The sequence below is a fragment of the Balaenoptera borealis genome, assembly GCF_965194805.1.
Source record: "Balaenoptera borealis genome assembly, chromosome: 11".
Lineage (NCBI taxonomy): Eukaryota > Metazoa > Chordata > Mammalia > Artiodactyla > Balaenopteridae > Balaenoptera > Balaenoptera borealis.
The window spans coordinates 105,400,600-105,423,424 of NC_138868.1; the positions used below are offsets into that span (position 1 = coordinate 105,400,600).

The 22,825-nt window shown below is 49.5% G+C and overlaps 1 protein-coding gene across 4 annotated transcripts in view; it reads right to left on the reverse strand.

Moving 5' to 3' along the window:
- The window catches only part of KIRREL3 (kirre like nephrin family adhesion molecule 3), a 559,614-nt gene that overhangs the window by 533,456 nt on the left and 3,333 nt on the right, over positions 1–22,825 (reverse strand). The window lies entirely within an intron of this gene.

Below are 22,825 nucleotides of genomic sequence, written 5' to 3' on the forward strand. Positions count from 1 at the left end.
GCCATTCCCTCTGCCTGGAATGCCCTTCCCTTCCCCTAAGCTCCCTCCCCCACCCCCTCCACCCCCTGTTTATTTTCTTAGCTAATTTTTTTTTTGATTTGAATGTTTGCTTTTATTTATTTATTTAACATCTTTATTGGAGTATAATTGCTTTACAATGTTGTGTTAGTTTCTGCTGTATAACCAAGTGAATCAGCTATATGTACACATATATCCCCATATCCCCTCCCTCTTGCGTCTCCCTCCCACCCTCCCTATCCCACCCCTCTAGGTGGTCACAAAGCACCGAGCTGATCTCCCTGTGCTATGCAGCTGCTTCCCACTAGCTATCTATTTTACATTTGGTAGTGTATATATGTCCATGCCACTCTCTCACTTCGTCCCAGCTTACCCTTCCCCCTCCCTGTTTCCTCAAGTCCATCCTCTACATCTGCGTCTTTATTCCTGTCCTGCCCCTATATTTATTAGAACGATTTTTTTTTTTAGATTCCATATATATGTATTAGCATACGATATTTGTTTTTCTCTTTCTGACTTACTTCACTCTGTATGACAGACCCTAGGTCCATCAACCTCACTACAAATAACTCAATTTTGTTTCTTTTTATGGCTGAGTAATATTCCATTGTATATATATGGATATTCCATTGTATAATAATATTATACAGTGGAATATAATATTCCACTGTATAATAATATTCCATTGTATATATATGTATATATGTCCATGCCACTCTCTTAGCTAATTTCAGCTCATCCCTGGAGCTCCTCTTCCTAGAGGAAGTGTCCTCTGAGAGCTCTCCCCTCCCGGAGGGTTAGAATCCCTCCTGTCTGCTCCCACAGAAATAACTCTGTGCAGACCACCCCAGGCCCCAGCTTCCTGCACTCTAATTGCTTGTTTTCATATCTGTCTTCCCTTCTATGCCCTGTGCCCCAGGATACATTGGGATATACTTGCCTTTCTAAAAGTTTGGCACACTTTCCAGTGTGTACTGAGAAAACATCAGGGGGCTTCCCAGAGGTGGAAAACACAATTTCAAGGGAGAGAATGGTGAATGCACAATTCACAAGCAGAACCGATCTCCCAAACGCAGTCAAAAGCACAAAGTCTCAGACAAGCAGCTATTAAGGACGTACAGTCCAAATTCACTCGGAACAAAAGACCCGTCTATAACCACTATTTATCACCCAGAAAACACTCTCTTTTTGTTCCATTGTCAGTGCTCCACAGACCACATCTGCTTTTGAACAGAGGGGGGAAGACAGAGAGGGAGAAAGAAATGAATAGAAATGAGAGTATGGGTTTCGTTTATTTATTTATTTTACATATAAATCAGCTAATCTGTTTAACATTCATATTAAAGTTGTAATCACCTTTGCACACATTAAGATACAAACCAGCACAAGTAATAGGCCTTAAGAACAACATTACAGTAGCTATTAACATATAACAGCTACCTTATCAACTTACAACATCCCTATAAAATAATAACTGCATCCAGGATTGATTTGAGGGAAACTCATTCTCCCAGAGCACTGAGGCCTGACCCAGAGACTGCGGAAGCCGAGAATCGGGCTGCTCTGCTCTGCCTATAGAGGCAGCTTTGGGGTAGTGCCAAGAACACTGCATGGGGAAGCAGAAGGTTTGAGCTTCCGTTCTGGCTTTATTACACCAGAGGTTATGACCTGCGGCAAATTTCTTAGGCTCATTGAGACTCAGTTTCCTCACTTGCAAAATGGAACAAAGGATCTTTTCATCTCAGTGTTTTTGTGGAGAATCAAATGAGATCATGAGAAGCACCTGGCCTGTGTAGCAAGCGCTTAATAAACATCAGTGTCTTTTCAGGACAACTAGGTGCTGGATGGGGCAAGGGCTCAACAGGATGCTGCAGAGAACCGGACAAGCTCTAGACAACAGTGTATCTTTTACACGCATTCATTTCATGTACTCCCTCATTAAACATTCGCTGATGGTCACAGATGATCAGATGATATGAAAAATGTTAAAACATTAGAGTTTCTCTCCTTGTGGGACTCGCGATTGAGTTGGTGAGATATCGGGTAAACAGCAATCTGGACAGGATCGATCACCTGATACAACAGGATATTTACATCATGTGGTGGGGGGGAGGACAGAGAAAGCAGCGGTCTCTAAGCTGCAAACAGGAAATGACTTCATGGGACAGGTGAGGTTTGAGCTGAGCCTTGAAACAGGAAGAGTATTTTAATAATTGATGAGGAAAGAATATTTAGGCTGAGGGAATAGCATATGCCAAGACATGAAGGCATGGTATATCCAGAGAACATCATTTCTTTTTTTCTTTTTTTTTTTTTTGGCTAAAGCTAGGAGAGCAAGGAGAAATGGAGAGAAGACGATGCTGGGAAGACAGTTGGTGCCAGATTGTATAGCACTTTCAGTGTGGGCTGGTGGTGTAGATTCAGATTCCAGGGGGAGGTGTGGGGCTCAGTTTACAGGTAGCCAGTGGACTCGGCTGAGATGGGTAAGAGTAAATCTGACTTGTATCTTAGGAAGCTACAAGTAGTGAAGAATGACGATGGTGAAGGATGACTTGGGAACAAAAAGTGAGGAACTTGTGAGGATGCTCTGATACTTTGGGAGAAAATGATGAGGATAAGTTGGGCAACAGAAGAGAAAATAGAGACGGTGCAGAGAAAATGTGTCATGATAAGAGAGCTGATTGGCTGTGGGAGATGAGAGAAAGAGGCTGGTGATAACTTGGGTTTCAGAACAAGGTACTGGGAATATGGGGGTAGCCTTCACTGAGATTAGGACCACAACAGGGGATACAATGATTTTAGTTTTCAGATTGTTGAATTAGAAGTGAAAATGGGGTACACATGAGAGCTCATGGAATAGGAAACTAAACGACTCCCAAGTATATTTTCATTGTTACCTGCTCTCACAATTGGCCACTAGAATGGGCGCTATGGGTTTAAACGTGGAACCAGCCAGGATTGAGTTAGGACAAAATCAAATAATTTGGGGATCACTTAGAAATGTTAATCCCTAATACTCTATACAATAGACAACCATTAACCCAATTCAAATTGCCAGAAAATGCTGTTCTTACATGATGGGCCTACAAATTTTGATGCTGAGTTTTAAATATTTGAAGCCTGGACCCACAGGACACCTTTTAGGACAAATTGCTACCCAAATGTCTAGACAAAGAGAAGAAAGATGGCCAGTGAGCCCCAGACGCGGTGTTCTTATGTTCACAGCCTTTCTATCGTATTTCTTCTTGGAGGTTAACCCAAGGCTCAGGCAGGGTGCAGTGACCAGTATCTAGTGATTTCCTACCAGAGCCTCGAGAAGAACTGACAGCCCTCAGGCCCACTGAGAACACATAGGCAAACTGTCATCACCCTGTAGAAAATAACCAGGAGGTGTTACATGTGCTTGAGCTCCAGGACCCAGGGCAGGAGAAAGCACAGCACCTGGCTGGGTCCCTGAGGAAGAGCTACCCTCGCCTGGACCTGTCTGATTGCAGCACGACTCTGCCCCTCACCCCCCAGTTCTAGGAGGGAAAGGCAGAGGCTTTTCTTCATGTGGGAAAACCTCCTGCCCTTCATGACCTTGCTAAACCCATGTGTCTGGATGTCTGATGAGAAGCCAAACCCACTCTGGGGGCTGTTTTCAATGCACCCCCTCAGTGAAACGGGCTCCTAGCGTGGTGCCAGCAGCTGTAGGGGGGGCACCTCCCTCCTCCCCGAGGGCGGCCCTCCCCTGCCCTGGGCTACAATGCTGGTGTCTGGTGGGGCGGGTGCCCGAGGAGATGGCTGAGCTCCTGCACCACAAGCTCCCTTGCCAGGGGACTTTGCCAGGGATGGCAGCCTTTAAACACCTCATTAATATTCAAATCTATTCAAGTCATTTCAATTTGAATTCTATGCATATTATCAGATAGAACAAAATGCAAATATATACAAATTCATCCATATGAAGAAATAAATAGGGGGAGCTCTGCATAGTGGGATGATAATCATTCTCAGGGCTTGTCTCTCCTTTAACTCCCCAGAGCCCCGGGCTCAGAGCTGACTGTGATGGTCCCCTTGGGACAGTTTAGCAGCAACATAACCTTTCCTGGACTCAGGCTCTCCCAGGGTTGAACGTTTTGTAAACCTATTTGAGGATGTTATCATTGTCTGCTGATGGAGTCTCTCCCTGGGCTCCCGAGGTAGAGCTGGGGGGGATTTCAGAGTGAGCGTGGGGTGGGGGTCAGCTCAGAGGCCCATCTGGGGCCTCCCATGTTGCATCCTGGAGGCCTGGGAGTTGGCCTGGGAGAGGGTTGGCCACTCCAGCCCTCGCCATGAACCACGGCAAGGGGCCAACAGCCCCCAGGCCTTCTATGGACTCTTACGGCATCTGGTGGTGAGGTGGGCAAGAAGGGCTAAGCTTCCAAATTCCTTACATCGCTAACCTGAGGGAGACCTCCTGAAGCCTTTACAGCACACTAATGGAGCCTCAAGACCTACACGAAAGACCTACAAGACCTACACCTCAAGACCTACTCCAGGGCTTCCCTGGTGGCTCAGTGGTTGAGAATCTGCCTGCCGATGCAGGGGACACGGGTTCGAGCCCTGGTCTGGGAGGATCCCACATGCCGTGGAGCAACTAGGCCCGTGAGCCACAACTACTGAGCCTGCGCGTCTGGAGCCTGTGCTCTGCAACAAGAGAGGCCGCAACAGTGAGAGGCCCGCGCACCGCGATGAAGAGTGGCCCCCGCTCGCCGCAACTGGAGAAAGCCCTCGCACAGAAACGAAGACCCAACACAGCCAAAAATAAATAAATAAATTAAAAAAAAAAAAAAAAGACCTACTCCAATGTGGTGTCTAATACAATCATAACAGACACTCTGCTTTGCTTGGGCACATGGAAGGACACACACTCATCCCTGAGCCTCCAAACCCATGTTCACTGCCACACACTCACACCCACTCCCTGTGCCTCCTGCCCAGCCAGAGACTCAGCCAGACGCAGAGGCCAAGATAGAAAGATCTACTACAGCAAATCCATGTAGAAAAACCCAGTGCCCGTGTGTCCTTTGTTTTACACTATTGCTGTTTATCTCTGTTCCATTTCAATGACTCCAAAGACAGGAGGAGGCCAGGCTATATGATATTTGCAAGGAGCCTTCCCATACTCCATGCTAATGAAGTCAAAGTAAATCGCTATTAAGAATCATTTAGTGAGGTTTAACTGTAGACTCTGATAGATGCTCCCCTAATCTCTCCCCCATGGGACCAGAGGAACGTTGCATCTAGTAGTAGCTCCACTGATCAACGTGAGCATAATTTCTACCAAGTCACAGTAGGGTATTATAATAGCCATTCCATAGTAAGCACCTTTTACTTGATAATCCCAAGGTACTTGATAAATATAAATGGGGTGGGAGATAGTTCTCTCTAATTTATGGATAGGGAGACTGAGGCACAGATTTCTCACACAGAGAGGCGGGATAGGAATGCCTACATTTTCGTGAAAAAGAGGGGCCACCCAGCTCCAATTTTGACTTTGGTCCCTGAGGTGGGAAGGATAATGAACCCCCAGAGATGTCCATGTCCTAATCCTGGAATATGTCACCTTGCAAGGCAAAAAGGGCCTTGCAGATGTGATTCAGTTAAGAGATGCTGAGATGGGGAGATGATCCTGAATTATCTGGGTGGTCTTGATATAATCACAAGCATCCTTATAAGAGAAGGGTGGGAGGATCAGATTCGGTCGTAGTAGACGCGGTGACAGAGGCGAGAGGTCAGAGTGACGCAGGGAAGCAGCCCTTAACGAAGGGACGCGGGTGGCCTGCCTCTGGACGCCAGAAAAGGCGAGGAAAAGATTTCCCCTAGAGCCTCCAGAAAGAACCAGCCCTGCCCACACCGTGACCTCAGCCCAGAAGACTCATTTTAGACTTCTGGCCTCCAGAAATGTAATATAACACATTCATGTTGTTTTAACACACTAAAGTCGGTGGTGATTTGCATACCAGCCATAGGAAACTAATATAGCCCCGTACACTCTTTCTCAACTGGGGTCCCTCTTCGGAACCAGGGAAGCCAGAAAACAATATGAGTATTTTTTTCCCTTCTCCCAAGCATAGCACATACCTAGAACCATTTTAGCTGCAGAGGGAACACATTAATTCATTAAGACAATCGATGTCTTTTAGGCCTTTTGAGTTTAATCCTCCTGATGAGCTCTGTTGAGAAAGGGTGCCTGGCCTCATCTGCTCCCCCAGAAAGCCACACACTGTCCTGCCTTGAAAAGAGACCGAGGTTCCGAGCAGACCCGTCCTGACTTTGGGCCCCAGCTCACCACATCTGGAAACGCTGAACCAGAGGGTGACAAATACCTCCCCTCTGCTTAGCACGCTTCGTGACGATTCAAAACACTCCTCAACAAGTAACACCTTTGGGAGGCATGTGGGAGAGGGAGCCTGGTTCCCTTTTACATAGGAAGGCCACCCCCAGAGCCACGCCACAGACACGAGACAGAGGGAATGGACTCCAGGCCTCTAGTCGAGAGCTGGTGTCACATGCTCGGAGGATGAGGAGGTGTGGAGGGTGCTCTGGACCCCAACGAGGTCCTCCTTTATTGACAGGTGCCCTGGGAGAAGCTCCCAGGCACGGTGAAGTCCTCACTATACCGGAGCTACTAAGTCCCCTTATTATGCCTCATTCACAAGAGAGAGCCCCAGTCAACAGCAATTTCCCCACAGCTTCTGCACAGAGACCCGTGTGCCTCAGCTGGAACCAGCCATCACTCCTTTCCCAGCATCTTTGCCGAGCTCCCTGCACAAGTTGCTCTCCTGCCTCTCCGTGGACACACTGACCCTGTCCCAATCCACGTGATGATGCAGGAAATACCCCCCAGGGCCTAGTCTGCCAAACGCCCGCTAAGGACATGCTCCTCGGAGGCAGGAACCCAGCATGGGCGGCATGGAGGAGGGAGAGCGGAAGAACCTCTGGGCCTGGATTTGGTTTCCACCTTCACTTTCACACTGACTACCCGCGTGACCTGAGAGAAGCCACTGCACCTGACTTGGTCTCATTTTCCTTATTTTTTAAAGTGAGGATGAGAGTTGCCCATAATACATGTCAAAGGGATCTGAAACCATAACGTTCTATGTAAGTGCAAGGAGGGATTACATTACTATCACCTTTTCCTCCAGGAAGGCTTGGTGCTCACAGGCACACTAGCTGCAGAAGGCAGTGATGGCAAGTAGAGCGTATTCCCTGATGAAGCGCTTTCACGGGCTTGGCAAGTGAAAGGCAGAAGCTATCCAGACTCACTGACACACTGCATCCTCTCCCGGTGTGCGAAACACTGGACCTGTGATGACTGTGTACCCAGGTCCAACAGAGGCACTACGCAAACCGAGACCACAGGGTCCAGACTGACACACTGCATCCTCTCCCGGTGTGCGAAACACTGGACCTGTGACGACTGTGTACCCAGGTCCAACAGAGGCACCACGCAAACCGAGACCACAGGGCCAGCCCTTGCCTTCCAGAAGCTCACCGTCCTGAAGGGAAGGCGGATAGGAAAAAGCCGCTTCAATCTATTGTGACAAGAGGGCTGTGGAAGGAGGGAGGAAGGGCAGTTCATTCCCTGTGAGGAGGGAGGTCAGGGAAACCCTCCAGGAGGCCAGGTGAGCTGACCTTTAGGGTGGAAGTTAGCCGGACCAACATGGCAGAGAGGGGAGGTCCTAACGAGACAGGCTGGGACCTGGGACCCTTTGCTGCAGCGCTTGCACCTGGACAAATGTCTCCTCCAGCAACAAAATACAAAGAAACTATGAGGGACTAAAAATAACTGCGTGCATGCCCAGTTGGGGTAAATTATGGACAACAAGATACAAAGAGACCAAAAAGTCCAATTGCCACTTCTGAAGAGCCGGGAGCAAAAGCAGGGTACTGCGCATGCCCCCTGCACACAGCGCCACGAAAGGGGTGGGCAGACCACCCAGGCCACCGCTCCAGCCCGACCCCTGGACCCGCCCCTACCTTCACCCCATATAAGGAGGCAGCTCCGCCCCCCCTCAGGAAGCAAGCTAACAAGGGAACTTGTTTGTTCTCACTCCCCCCTGCTGCGGCAGGGGCGCCAGTAAAGCCTTGCCTGAATTTCTCGTCTGGCCTCTGGTCAATTTCTATTGATTAAGGTTAGTAACATTTCCAGGTGGGAAGAAAGACAGGTAAGGAAGCCAGGAGGCATGAGGCAGCAGAGGGCACTCAGAGACGCCCCTAGCTTGGCTGGGCTGGAGCCAAGGGTGCGAGAGAGATCAGGCAGGGGAGAGAGGCCAGACCTCTGGCCTGAAGATCTTCACCCTGAAGGTGTCAGGACACCATCAAAGGAACATACAACCATCCAAAGACAGAGACCTCTGTGCCCCCAAATCAGGCACATGTGCCCATCTGCATGGCTAAGTTACTCAAGTATTTCATAATGAACCTTTAAAACCTTGTGTTCAAGAGCGTCCCCACCTGGGTTGGGAGAGTTAACGCTGTTCTTTGAACCCTATAGCCTTCTGATCTCTGGGAGACTAGAATGTCTGTCTCCCGCACGCATCTCAGCTGGTTCAATCTTTCTGTCTGTCCATCTGTCTCTCTTCTCGAGTCTGACGGCCGCACACCTGTGTCTTCCCTGCTTCCTCTCTCCCATCACGTCGTTACGCAGACATCTGGGAACGCGCACAATGCACGCGCAGCAGCCCCTGGGGGCGCTGAGGGCGCCTTCAAATCTGGCACCGGCCCCACCTCTCTCTCTCCTCCCATCACCATATTCATCAGCTCCTGCATTTGGTTTCCTATCGGTGATTTGGGTTGAAGAAGGAGGCCCACAGGCCCAGTGATGAGAACATCATTTTTTACGAATTGAAAAATAAAATGACAATAAGCAGCTAGCAGATCCCAGCGCACAATGAAGCAAATATCAACGTTTGTGGTTGCATTGACCTTGAAGATTTAAAAAAAAAAAAAAACATAACAAGAATTCTTGGGGTGCCTTATTATATACGTGCAGAATCTGGACCCAGAAAATCCATCCTTTATGGACATGAGCATCTCTGGTGTACAGCCTTGACTTAAACATTCTGAAGTGCAGGTGGAAGAAAATCTATGGCCGTCCTATGCTACGTTCTCTCCTGTCAGCACAGACCATCACGTGGCTTCCCGGGCTCCCTGAGGGGATCAGGGCTGAGAGTCACATGGAAAGGAGTGATCCTCAGAACTCTTTGCAGTGATGGGCGGGCAGAGCCACCATGTTCTAAATTATATGTTCTTGACCTTGGTGCTTGTCTGGTTTCCTAGCTCAGGACTCATGGCGGTTCCTGGGTCCATTCTCACCGGGTAAGTCACCCTAAGATAATGTGATATAAAACTCTTAGAGGCAACTCCCATGAGTCACCTTACTTCCTCTGGTTAAAAACCACTCCCAAGACCCCTTGTACAGCCTAAGTTAATATAAGCAAGATTCACATGGAGGTGAGGTTGGAGGGGGTGGTGGGATAGAGTGGATGCAGGTGAGTCCCATGCCAGAAAATGCACCACCAGAAACTCGTTTTCCTTTTACAGACAAGTATCCATGAAGCTGTTCCTTTAAAACATCTCAGTATTTATTGAGAGGAAAGTTGTGACCTCCACGCCCCACCCCCACTGGTGCCTCGTGGACACTCAAATACTCTGAACCCTACTCAACAAAAGTAGCAAAACTGTTCAGTGTAAAGGATATTCATTATTTGGATTTGAAAATACTTTTTTCAGTTTATATGGTTGCAATCAGCCCTTAAGAAAGATGGAAACAGCCCTGCCATGCCTGTGTAAACATTTAAGGTGGAAAACATAACATAAGAAGACTCAGACTAAGATGCTGACAATGTAAGAAGTCTAAGACAATTTCTCTTAAAAATACAGCAGTGTATGTATTTTTATTTTCCTTGGCAGGAATTCAGTGGTATGGGTTTTAGAAAATGAATATCTGTTGATAATAAGAGGGGAATGTAGATTTTCTATTATTATTCACAGGAGAAAAGGGGAGGAAAGTAATCTGTTTCTCTGGATGGTATTTCTTGATTCTGATCAGCTCAGCATTCAGCTGCTTTTACCTATAAAGTATGGATTTCTATCTGTGAATACCTCTGCCCTGGTCTGATGAAGAGAAAACCCAAGGCAAAGCTCATGCCCAGAGAAACGGGCAACCACGTGGATTTGCAGCCCTGGCGACAGCTGACAGTGTACTGCTGATGTGATCCGTGTGTTCCACTGAAGGGCTTGGGCCGTGGAATAAGAAGGAGGTTTCCGACTTTCATGCGGAGATCTACCTGACTGGCATTCTTCCTCTGTATTCCTCTGATTCGATTTAAAGGAGCTTTGAAAACTTCGAAGAACTTTCATGTTTTGCTAGTTTATCTTAAGTGTCTATCTGAAACCAATATTGTGATTTCAAGCATGGTCTTGGTAGATACATGCCATATTCAGAAATAATTTCTGACACAAGATAAGATGTACCTGCTGGATCCAAAGTGAGGAGAGTCGAAGGCTGAACGGCATTTGGACTCCCCTGCTTTTCAAGAGTCTTTTCTACTTCTTCCTAACGACCAGTATTAATCATTTCAGAACCATGTGGTCTTCTGACATTTCTACTCTTCTAGACTTGACAAAAAGGAGGGTTTTGATGTCCTGAGTGCCTTTTCCCGTCAAGTAGCTCTGTTCTCACAGTGCACGGCTAACAGCAGACTAACCTCTCCCTAAGCAGAATGGGGTTTCACATTTTCTCTAATCCACTGAAGAAAAGTTAGGTGGTGATGGATTCTTGTTAAGAAATCAGCACATGGTTTTCAAAATGTTCAGCTGAATTGGAGCTGGGTTGTGGAGGTAAAAAGTAGCACCAGCCGTGGAGCACAGCTTCTCAAATTCTTACTTGTGCTTTTGCATAAGGAGAGACGATTTCTTCCATTTTTACCAGCTCTTTTCCCCAAGCCCTACAAGTTAGGAACGAGGAGGACCACAGGTCCGGCCAGGGCTTTCTGTGGCTTACAAGAGACTAGTGGGACCAGAATTCTTCCTGAAGGGATGGGCGGCAAAGGACTTGGGTCTTCATCCGAGTGTTTGAATGGTGGTTCCATGCTTTTCCGTGGTGCCACCTTCGGGCAAGTTATGGAATCTAAGCCTCAGTAGTTTTCATCTGCAAATGGGTATGACAGCCCTGGCTTTATCAGGTTGCTGTGAGGATTAACTAGGCAAATGCAGGCAAGCTCAGCAAAGGACCTGGACATAGGCCTCAACAGTGCCTCCCCATGGCTGGTTCCAGCTCAACAACCGCAGGTGTTAGTAGTAGGAAGAGAAACACAACGAGACTATTAGAAGTTTTGCTTCTTCTCTGTTCTCACAGTTTCCCCTCTCTGTTGAAGGATCCCAGAGGGAGGGTCGTGTTTGTAAAAGGAGAAAGGGGAGCAGGTGGCCAAATCAGGGGGCCAGGAAGGCAGGCGACAAAGGGCACATACCACCTTGCTATAACATCTTTTTATGCGGGGAAGAGAGCTATCTCTATTATTTTTAGCAAATTCTCAAATTATGCAGCTCTATTTTTCCTCTCTGACCTGTGTTAGCAACACATCTGCAGTTTCAAACAAGATTTTGCAAACCTTATGCCAACAGTTTTCCTTTCTGATATGAGATGCTCAAGGTATCACCTGCCATGTGCCAGCGGACCTGTTAGTAGGATGGAGAGAGCATCCTATGTCCTCCCAACTCCACTGCGCCCTCCCCCACCCCTAGGAAGACAGACAGTGAGGACTGGGCAGATGGCAGCTCTCCACGCTCCTGAGAAAGCAGCAAGGGACAGTGGTGGTGACTCAGGTGCGGGAGGCTGCTCTGGCTTGAGCAAACCTCATCTAAAATCCCACTGGCCACCAAAACCTAATGGACAGTCACACAATGTCTGACGATTTCCGACAACATAAACAGCCAGTTCTACCAGCCCCTCAGGCCCCACAGAGAAGACAAGAGGGGGATGCTCCAATGACGCCTCACCCTTCCTTCACCCCACATCTCACTGTATTAGTTTATGCCGCCCGTGGATCGACCCCAGGCATAGGTCCAACCCGCCTGCAATTCTCAAAAGGTGAATAAGGCAGCTACCTCCCCCTAGAAGATAAAGGAAGAGGTAAGGTGTTCTTGGGGCCAAGAGGACTCCTCCCTTTCCCTCCGACAGAGCGCAGTGCGTCGGCTAGCCGTGCCTGTGTCAGGATCCAGTTACCCTGCCTGGAAAGACACACTTTCAAACAGGCAGCCATGGCACATGGCAATTTTAAATGGTGCCTGTTTCTGTCCAGAGGTGAAAACAGAGTACCTCCTCTCGAGCCTGCCTGCGAGATCAGGGATAATGAGGCCTAATTGGAGCACGTCTGTTTGGCTTTTGCAGCAGCAGAAACATTGGCTCCCAGATCATTAAAGGGGCAAACACCTGGGAAGGGCAGTGGGCTCCCCGGGGAGAAGTGAGGCGCCTGGCTGCCAGCCACCCTCCTGGGAGGCCTGACCCATCCATCACCCTCAGGACAGACATCACCGCAGACAGCGACACCGCTAGCGGGGGCTCTCTACCCCCGCCTCGTAGCTCTTCCAAGCCCCTCGAGCATTTTTAAATGTGTCCACATACCTCTTGCCACTCTACATAGGCGTCCCCCTTAACACTCTGCCCTCACATCCATCAGAAAGAGGAGAAAGGAAGTGAGCCCCCTTGGGGGTCTGCTGCCCTCCGGAAGGCCTGCTCTTCCCTTCCATGCCCTCTGCCCGCCCTCAGCTGCCCCAGCTCCGCTGCCTGGGCACCCTGACTCTCTTCCTGGTACTAAGAGGCAGCCGCCCTGGGCCTCCTGCTCTCAGCTTGCTCTTGGGCTTTGCAAGCGCTGCTGCTGCCACCGTCAGGCAGATGTAGGAACTGCAGCGCTCACCGGGTTTCAGATCCCAAAACGTTCTGCTCTGCCAGCTCTTGACCGATATGGTCCCAAGACAAACACAGGCCCTCTCTCCCCAGGCCCCATCACAAAGGCGCAGTGTCTTATGCAAGAAGGAGGCTTCAGAGTCTAGCTCACCGAAGAAATGGGACTCCCCGTGAATGTGGGGTAGACCCCAGCATCCTTAAGCAGGCACAGAAAAGTGTGGGTCGTAGGACGTGGAGAACAAAGCCACTGGGAGATTAATTGGCAGGTGCTCTTCCTCTGGGACGAGGGCAGGCAGTCAGGGAAGGGTGGCCGTCACTCCTTGTGCGGCACCGGGATGGGTCCCCGGGAGAGAGCTCTAAGTTTCCATCCCCTGAACACCAGCATGATGAGCCAACCGGGCCTGGTGTCACTCTGGAGCTGTCACAGCTCCCAGCATTGCCGAGGGTGACAGGTGGCCTGTCACGCTGCACCGGAGCTGCATCACCTGTGACATGTGCAGGTGACTGACGGAGATGGGAACTGACACGCATTGAAGAACAGAAGGCCCGACTGTTTCCTGGGAGGAGTGGGTGGCTGCCAGAGGGTGTTTCTCTTGGCAGTGCTCCTGGTGCCCCGACGGTCATTCAAGGCCTCGGTGGGAGAGGAACATCTTCCTACAGGGCAAGACCACACTTCAAACCGTCAGGGTCTTTCCTCCGTCCTCCTGTGGGGGGCGTCTCAGCCTCTGCTGTGGTGTGTGGTGATGCGGGGGGGTCAGAGGCACCGTGTTGTTTTCTTTCATTTTTCCTCACATTTTATTCCATTAGTCGATATTTATTCATAGCCTCCCATACGCCGACTAGGGTGCTAGGCACCAGGGCGATAAAAGAAACGGAGATTTTAATCAACCAGTTAAGAAAAGCCCCTGGCTGTTTTTTGGTTGTTTTTGTTTTTGTCAGAACAGCTACGGAAAGAGCTACCCAAGCAGCAGCTCCTTGGTTGCCATTCAGCCCAAAAGGCTGGCCTGTCACTTCCCCCGGTGGAGGGGCCTGGAAACCTTGGGCCTTCAAGGTGAAACTGAAGGCCGGACAGAGGAAGGGACCAGCTCAGGAGGAGTCTGGAGCCGATCAAAAAGAGACAGAGCTGCAATGAGGGGTCACGGTTCAGAGGTCAACTCCGCAATTTTCATAGGGGACCCCCCTAAAGCCCTCGCCTGTGCCTAGACACTGAGGATTTGCACGAGTTCTAAGCACGTGGCTCATCTCAGGCCCCAGCTTAGGATCCTCTCGTGCGTTTGTCAGTGTTGCTGGTGTGGATCCGCCAGCCTCTTGAGAAGCATTGAGGCTTCTCGACACCGCAGTGAGCTGGATGGGGAGTGAGCGCGGTCAGCAAAGGAACCTTTCTGACGGCCTGATAGTGACAGTGGCCACCTCTCGCTGTTATCACGGTGACGAACGAAGCGGCGCTCGTGGAAAGCCACGTGCAACGCGTGAAGCTTTACACAAACGCTAAATATCATCATCATCATCATCCTGATACCGTAATCATTGCTACCGCTGCTGCCACCACCAACAACCCAAAGTATCTGTCTGGTACCTGCAAGAAAATGAGCTGGACAAAGAGATCTATAACCCATCATCTACCTTCTAGATGATAGAAGATGGTAGAAGAATGTATTATCCAAAGTAAATAGCTTGCTGTTAATAGATAATATTTAGGAAATCTTAGAATTGGAGAGAATTTCGATGTTATCTAGTCTACCCTCCAATCTGACTCTTCCATTATCATTATTTATTTATGTTTTTTAGGAGACTCACTCTATTATTTTTTTATTGAAGTATAGTTGATTTACAATGTTGTGTTAATTTCTGCTGTACAACAAAGTGAATCAATTATACATAGATATATGTTCTTTATTATATTCTCTTCCATTATGGTTTAGCCCAGGATATTGACTATAGTTCCCTGTGCTGTACAGTACATCCTTGATGTTGATCTCGACTCTTCCATTCTTGATGGCCCGAATTCCACTCTTAGCCTTTCAGCAACGGGAGGCCGTCTACCCAGCCAGCCTTCGACAGTAGGGTTAGCTATGGATAGTCTTGGAGATGTCACTGTCTTCTTCCTGCGCGCCGGTGCAGGGTTTGGCTTCACCCCTGAGCTTGTCCTGCCAGCCCCGCCATTTCCTGAAGAGAGCGGGCCAGAGTGGGGAACCTGTGATCTGACAATGTCCTTTACTCTTGAATGAAAGGTTACTTGGTGCTGGAGACTTGTAAGCATTTCCGAGTAAAGTCAGTTAGCTTGTAACCTTGTTTCCCCCAGAGCCAGGGTAGCTCAGCTTCCTCCTGAGAACAGGAAAGAAGTCCTCAGCAGAATGTCCCCAGGCACCTCTTGCTTGTCTCATCCTTGTCCCCATCTGCCTTTCTGATTTACCATTCGTCCTCAATGTTAGGCTTCCTCCACCTCTGCCTAGCCTTCCAGGGGCCCCAGAAACTGGAAACTCCCATTCCTCAGACCACTCCATCCGACTAACGATCCTGCGTGTACTCGGCCATCCCTGCTTCTGTGTTCTCCGTGGTCCTGTCCACATTCTTTATCCAGCACGTCACTCTTGAGTATGCGGCTACCTACTACCCTTCTCTTGCTCACTTTTCCATCCCTTTACACTACTATGTAGGTAGATGAGTGAGGCTATTTCCATTCAATTCTACACTTTTTAAGCCCCATGTGCAACACAGGGAATACCAAGAATAAATAACATGTTGATCTGTCTCTCTCTTTTTTTTTGTCCATTGAACCCATGGTATAGAGAGGATTACAGACCCATAAGCTACTAACGATGTTTCTGAAGAATAGACTTAATTCTGACGATCCATCCTCAAAACATTTAGCATGGTACTCACGACCATTCACAGGCTTCCTCAACACCCAGAAGTCTAGCCCCCACACAAACCACTGCTTCTGAACCCTGACATTCTGTCCCGCCTTCTGGCCTGTGCGCACATCTGAGGTTCCACCTGGGACCATCTTTCTTTGCATCATCGGGAGAACTCTACACATCTTTTACGATCAAGTCACCTCCTCTGCACAGCCCTTCTTAATACCTTCAGCCATTCCTGATGCTCTCAGAACACTCTGGATACTCTTGAGCTGTTGAATTGTAACGACAAGTCCAACTGTTTGCTCCTTGACTAGCCTGAGAGCTCCCCTGGGGCAGAAACACAGCCTCAGTCACCTTTTCATCAAAAGTCCCTGGCACAGTGTGCCCACCACGTAGGAGGCCCCCAGTGAGGGCTGGCTGAGTGGACAGGCTGAGCTTTGGTGTCATGAAGTGCTACTTAATCACAAAGGAAGGAGTAAGAAATGTGGCCCTCTGACACACGGACCCTCCGGAGCCCCTGGGGAAGAGTGTGGAAAGGCAAAAATGATGTTTGGTTGTCACTGCTGCAGCTGTCAGTGTCAGATTTCAAATTCCTGTCTTCTAGGCACTAGTTAGAAAGAACGTGAACTTGCAACATCTGTCCAGTGAACACAGGCCAAGCAAGCAGACCACCTAGATAATCCAGCCTGATGGGCACCCCTCCTTTTAATAATGACAAACGCATGCCATGGCAGCGTTGGTTTCAGTGATCGAAAAACAACCTCAGGCAAATCTCCGTCTCTTTGCCCAGGAGGATACCAACACCAGGTGGAAGATTAGGGGAAACGCTCATCCTGCATTTGAGGAAAATGGCTGATTTGTTCTGAGTTCTGGATATCGCTACACTGTAGCAATAAGTGGTATGTGCGTGCGTGCGTGCGGGCAGGCGTGCATGTGTGTGGAGAGGGGGCTCACGGATGGGAGGAGGCTTGAAAGTGGGCACGGTACGGCTTCTTGGCTGCCAGGAGAAACCTCCCCACGGCGTGTCGGGAGGTGTCTACATTTGGCTATGCCTTGCCTTGATTTCAGCCAGGAGAGGATGAGTGTCGATCTCCCAGGCTCCATGCCCCAGCCAGGGCTGCAACACAGTAACTCTGCAAGGAGCAGGAGTCACTCGTGCTGGCCACCATTTCCGTGGCTTTAACTTGTTACCAGTGTGCCCAGGGGAAGCTGACATTTATTTAACCCTCAGAGTGGTATTGACTGTGTACTCACGGAAATATTGTATGCTTATGGAAGACATCTGTTTCCAAGCAGCTCGTGCTAAATTGCAACTATACAAAGGAAACACTTACCTACCTAATGTTGACATTTACTGACTTCTAGAAGTATACAGCCAGAATACTCATTTTTACCATTGGGAGAGGAGGGAAAAAAAAAAAAAAAAGCGCCATATTTGATCCCTAGCTCTTTCAGCGGGTTAGAAGTAGAAAGTTAATGAAAGTTAATGTTAACGTGGTGGTGGAGATCCCTAGTCTATGGCAACTGCGTGGGTTGGGTATACTCCTCAAGCTCAGCAGAAAGCAGGACACAGCATTCTTTGCGTGAATGTGACAGAAGTATTCCAATGTTCCATAAGGCATAGCTATATTCCTATTCGACGGGCCAACCTAACAGGATTCTGGCTTTCCCCTGGGGAAAAGAAAATGACACACGATGACATACAGAGCTGTACTGTCTCAATGCAGTAGACTCTGCATCATTCCCCGAGCTGGAAATAAAATCCCACTCCATTTGGAACACCGGGCAAAGCTATCACAACCTGGCACAGGATGCTGGCAGACTTTGCTCCTCGCTCCCTTGTGACTAGCAGTGATGTGATATGAAACCCGCGGGCACAGACATCCCCAGGGCAGCAGCTCCAGCCAGACCCTGCACCATGAATGCTGGAGAGTCCACTGACATCGAGGGAAGACTGGGGCCCCAATCACTCTGCTGCGAGAACCACCATTAAGGTCGGGATCGGTGCCGTGGTGAGACTCCAAGTGTGGATTCCAGCAAGTTCATGGTCTTACTGACCCCCTCCACTGCTGAATTAGAACGGCCCTGTTCCTGGGGTGGGGGGGAAGGAATTCGGCACCCCGTTATTTCTAAGTTGACCCTGATTAAAAAGGCCTGCGCTGGTTTTACACCCAAAAGTCATCTCAACAGCTTACAAGGGTAAGGACTGTAGCCGAGAAATGATGCCCAAGGCTGTGTAACTGTCCCCACCCCAATTACATGGAGATCCTGAAATGAATGCTCCTGGCCCTCCTCCCCAATCCTCCATCACAGGCAATTTTCTTTCCCTCGTTCATGTTTCCAAAACAGTTTATCTTTTTATCTCCTTGGAAGAAAAGTACTCTGCAAATCAAAGGAATCATTAGTATTGTTATTATTTTGCTATTGAAATCTCTTGAATTCACTCAGGATTATTCATGGGCTTTTTTGGGTCTGCAGTATAATGCCTCCTAAGTCACCCCCACTGGGCTGAACAAAAAAGAAAAATTGCATCTTCAGGCCTAATGCCCTGCTCTACCGGGTCCCCACTGGCCCTGGCTCCTACCAACGCTGGCACCCCAGGCAGAGCTGCTGCCCCTTGGTAGCATGCCTAGCTCACTGCTGCCATGTTCCAAGCAAGATCTGCCTTTTGTAACCCAAGAGGGAGGCTCTGTGGGATCCCCTGAGCGCAGCGTGAAGGCCCTGACCCCACCACACACCCCTCTCCCCCTGGGACATATCTCCTCCCTCCTCTATAGGTCTGGTTGGCAACTGACAGCTCCCTGCTGCGCAGCAGACATAGTGACCACCCCCAGGCCCAACAGACATGTCCCAGTTGCCCTCACCCAGGCCATCTGTGAAAGAAGGGGTCCCACACCCTTGGCAGCTGTGCACTGACCTTCCAGGACAAAATAAGTGATTCTTCCCCCTCTAGACAAGCCATCAGATCACATGGGGTGCCGGTGGGGGAAGTCTCACACTTATTACTTGCTCTATCTTTTGTTCCGTGACATTTTTGGGGAAGGATAAATGTTTCCAAAGTTGCTGTTCATTCTCAATTTCCTTTTCCAATGCCTTCTCGGCCTGTAACCCCCTCGGATCCCCTCCATACTTCTGGCTGCCTCGGCTGTGCTCGTGCTGTTTTCTGAGACCCCTCCCTGCCCTCCCCAAGGGAGCTTCTTGCAAGTTGAAGCCTCTTGCCCTTGCTCATCCCTTCCCATACTTCCTGTCACCCCCCCGGGTCCCCTCCCCCCTGGCTACCTCTCTCCACTCACACTCTATCTTACCCTCTGTCTGCTTGACGCTCTCCTATTCCCTTGGAGATTCGCGTCACCAAGAACCTCTGCCCCTCTGATGGCCATCTGACAGCCCTTCTTGGTGATTCCTGCCAGCAAGTTACGAGAGCAAGTGGCGTAGATTCTTCCCAACAGGGAGATGACACCCCGGATTAATCCTCAACTCAAGGATGCCATTGACAGGTAAATGCAAGTTTTCACACTCACCCCAACACGTTCAGAGCAGTGTGGTGCACATGTAAAGCCAACAAGGGAGTTGGACTCCCCAGAATTGGAACTTTCAGGCCCACAAAGTTACTAGGCAGGACAGGACACGCTGGGATGCTAGAGCAAAACGTCAGAGAGTGGAGCAGAGGACACCTTTCCTAGGAGCGGCCGAATAGGAGGCACCGACTTTGTACCACTGCACACTCCCCGAACTGTCTCAGAACCGGAGACCTGACGGGAAGCGGGGCGCCCTCAGTCCTGCTACAACATCATCCCCCCAAAGCAACTTAAGACGTGGCTGTGCAGGCTGGATGGCACGGCTCTTGAAGATGAAGGAGGGCACAGAAGGAAATCGTTGTGGGCAAACCGAAATGAGAAAGGGAAAAACACAGCAAGTTCTAAGGGTATGGGTGACAACAGGATAGATTCCTTTTCGCCCAGGCGCAGAACATGCCTCTTCTCTGCGGGAGGCAAAGCGTGCTGTGACATTATCCCTCTCTGTACCGAGCACGCCGTCCTGACAGCTGGGGAGGCGGCATCCCCAGCGAGAGAGAAACCCACAGACAGCGCCCGCCGGCAGCTCTCCACTTCCTTGTGGAGAGCCAGGCCCGGGGACACTGGCCACGGCGGGAATGGAGGAATGCCATTTGGCCTTTCTACTGCCACCTTAAGAATGATCAATACCTATTTAATCTCAACCTATACGAAACGCCCAAAGTTTACAAGATAAGGGATACAGCGTATCACTAACATTAATTATACCTTAATTTTACTCTCTGAAGGGGAATGAAAAAAAAGTAAAGGTGAATAAATATTTAACAAATTAGAAGAGAAAGGATGATTGAAATGACATACTTTAAGAGTTCACCTAAATGGTTTGCTTTTAAAGTCTCCGGAGCGCTGTTTGGGGCCGCCCCTCTGTATGGGGGGCATGAGAACTGTGTTTCCAGCGACTTCAAAATGACACGCAGTTGCCCGCCGTGAGAGGCGTGGACAGCAGATGGATGTGTCACTAGAGGGCCAGAGAAGGCCCCCAAAAGAGCCCTGGACATTTGTTTTCTCCGAGTGGAGGGCCATCCCTGAGTCTCTGCACATTTCCTTGGAAAGCATCCCCAGAGGAAGGGCACACGGGGGGGTGGGATCAGACGGGTGGCTCAGAGGGGGTGTCAGGTGGGGTGCAACCGCAGTCGGGGCATGAGAGAGCGGGGGCCATCTAAAGCCTGTGGGCTAGTCCTTTCACGACCTGTTGAAAGTGTATACTCTCTATCTGATAACTCGATAAACATATGGCACCAGGCAGGAGTTGGGCATAGTATGCGAATTAAGCATATATGTGTAGAGGGTCAAATGGAATCCCCTGGGGAATTCACGATACTCAGAACAACATCCACATTCAAATCAATGCCCCCGGATCAAGTCAAAAGATATTCTATGCCAGTGAAGTCCATTAAACATTGTCCCACTTGACCCTTAATTCCTGCAGTGAGACACTGTCTACTCACGGAACCTACCCTACCATGTCCGGTGATGTAGGGGATTCTGATTGGCTACGTCCACTTTGGTCTCCCTGTCTTTCTTTAGACTTGTTTTGGAGTCCCGTGGACTATGCATCCACCATTTGGTAGGGTGGGCAGAGCTGGCCAAGCTCAGAAAACTCAGGAATAACAAGGAACTACAAACTGCATGATGCTGTGGTTCCTTCCTAGTGCTCTTGGGGCTTAGGATAGAAGAAACAGAGCACTTAACCTCCATAGGTAAATATTTAAAGATTTATATGAGGCAATCAAGAAACAGCTCTGTACTGAGAAAGGAATAAGCAAAGTAGAAGGTGCACGCTGTGATGATTCCGACAGCCAGAGAGGCACTTAGACACCTATAGGCTTCTTGTGTCAATCTAGACAAGAATCTCGGCTCAGGCTTCTAAGAACATAAACAACGGAGAGAGTAAAACGTGCACTGGTTCCATGAACCTGGGTGTAGGGGGGGATGGTTGGATCCTCTATTTAGGGATTCTACATGTAACTCCCTGAGTGAATGAATTGGTAAGAGGCAAAGGAGAATGAGAGTGAGCATGTATGTCGGTGTAGGTGTGACCCATAAGCAAGCACACACACATCCAAGAAAGAGGGTCATCTCACAAAACGGTAATAGAACCCACATGTTTCTATACCAGTGTCCTGAGATAGCTCTTATTCGTTCAGCCCAAAAACTCTGGGGAAGGCAATTTATCTTCCTGCTGCTGGAGGGAGCCCTGGTGAGAGGCACACAACCACATGAATACATGAGTGTGTGTGTGTGTGTGTGTGTGTGTGTGTGTGTACATTAGAATTACATACAAGCAGGGATACGTGCATACTCAGGTGTGGGAAGGGCCCCCAGGTTAAATCGGGATGGTCAGAAGCAAAGTTTGACAGCGGGAAAATCTGCAGTGACCACAAGTAGCAGGGGAGGAGCTGGGCAAGGAGGTGTGGGTTTCTGCTCTCATCTGGCTTCTGCCTGACAGGGGAAGAAAGGGAGACATGCTGTTTGCTTGCAAAGCCAACCACCCATGGTGGTGCTGTGCTTTCTCAAAAACTTTTACCCTTCATTTAATCAACAGATGGACGTGCTCTGTTGTGGATTTTTCTGAGAGTCCTGTTCCTCCCAGAGCTGTGCTGGCTGGCACAAATGCCGCCTCAGATGGCAGAGACAGCGCTGGCATTCCAGAAGCGGGGGAAGGAACCGACTGATTTGTCCCTCAAACTCAATTCCACAGGTGACTCGGATGCCGCTGGCTCTGCGGGCACTGGCCATCCCTCTCCCCAGCGGCCCTCCCTGCCCTCCACCGCTACGGGCCCCAAGGCTCCCAGGGGCAGGGAGCCCGAGGTGGCCAAGTTCTTTTCGGAAAGTCCACCAGCTTCTCTGCCCCTGCTACGCTGCAGAAAGGAAGCAATCAGCATCACGGGCGGAATTTCATTGTATGCCCTGAAATCTAGTGCTGTGTAGGACTCAGAATGCAGCCGTATTCAGAGAAGCCGATTATATTCAATGAAACTCTTGAGAAGCTTTTCCCAAACATAGCACATCTCCCCCACGGTCCATGCTGTCATCGCAGACCCCTCGACACGCATTCCCTTCCGAATACACCCGTGCCAGCCCGACCTTATTCGTGCCGAAACAGCCACGTAAACAAAGCTCTCCTTCCCGGCCCTCTTCTCCAACCTGCGTCTGGACGAGAGGAGGCGCCCAGAAGTTCAGAGCCGCACAGCCACATAGATGCCGCCTAATTAACATACCGGGAGCAAAAAGAACTCATTTGCATCGGGGAGTTTGAGCTGGATGTTGACAAGTGAGGGGAGAAAGTCACCCTCCCCTCCGGTATCCCTGCCTTCCAAAGGAAAATAAACAGTACCATTTTGTTGCATTTTCAAAGGCGAAGAGGCAATGCCAGTGCCTCTCGGCCGGGCACCGGGAGACGCATCCATCAGTTCGAGTTTCCGAAGCCTGCCCAC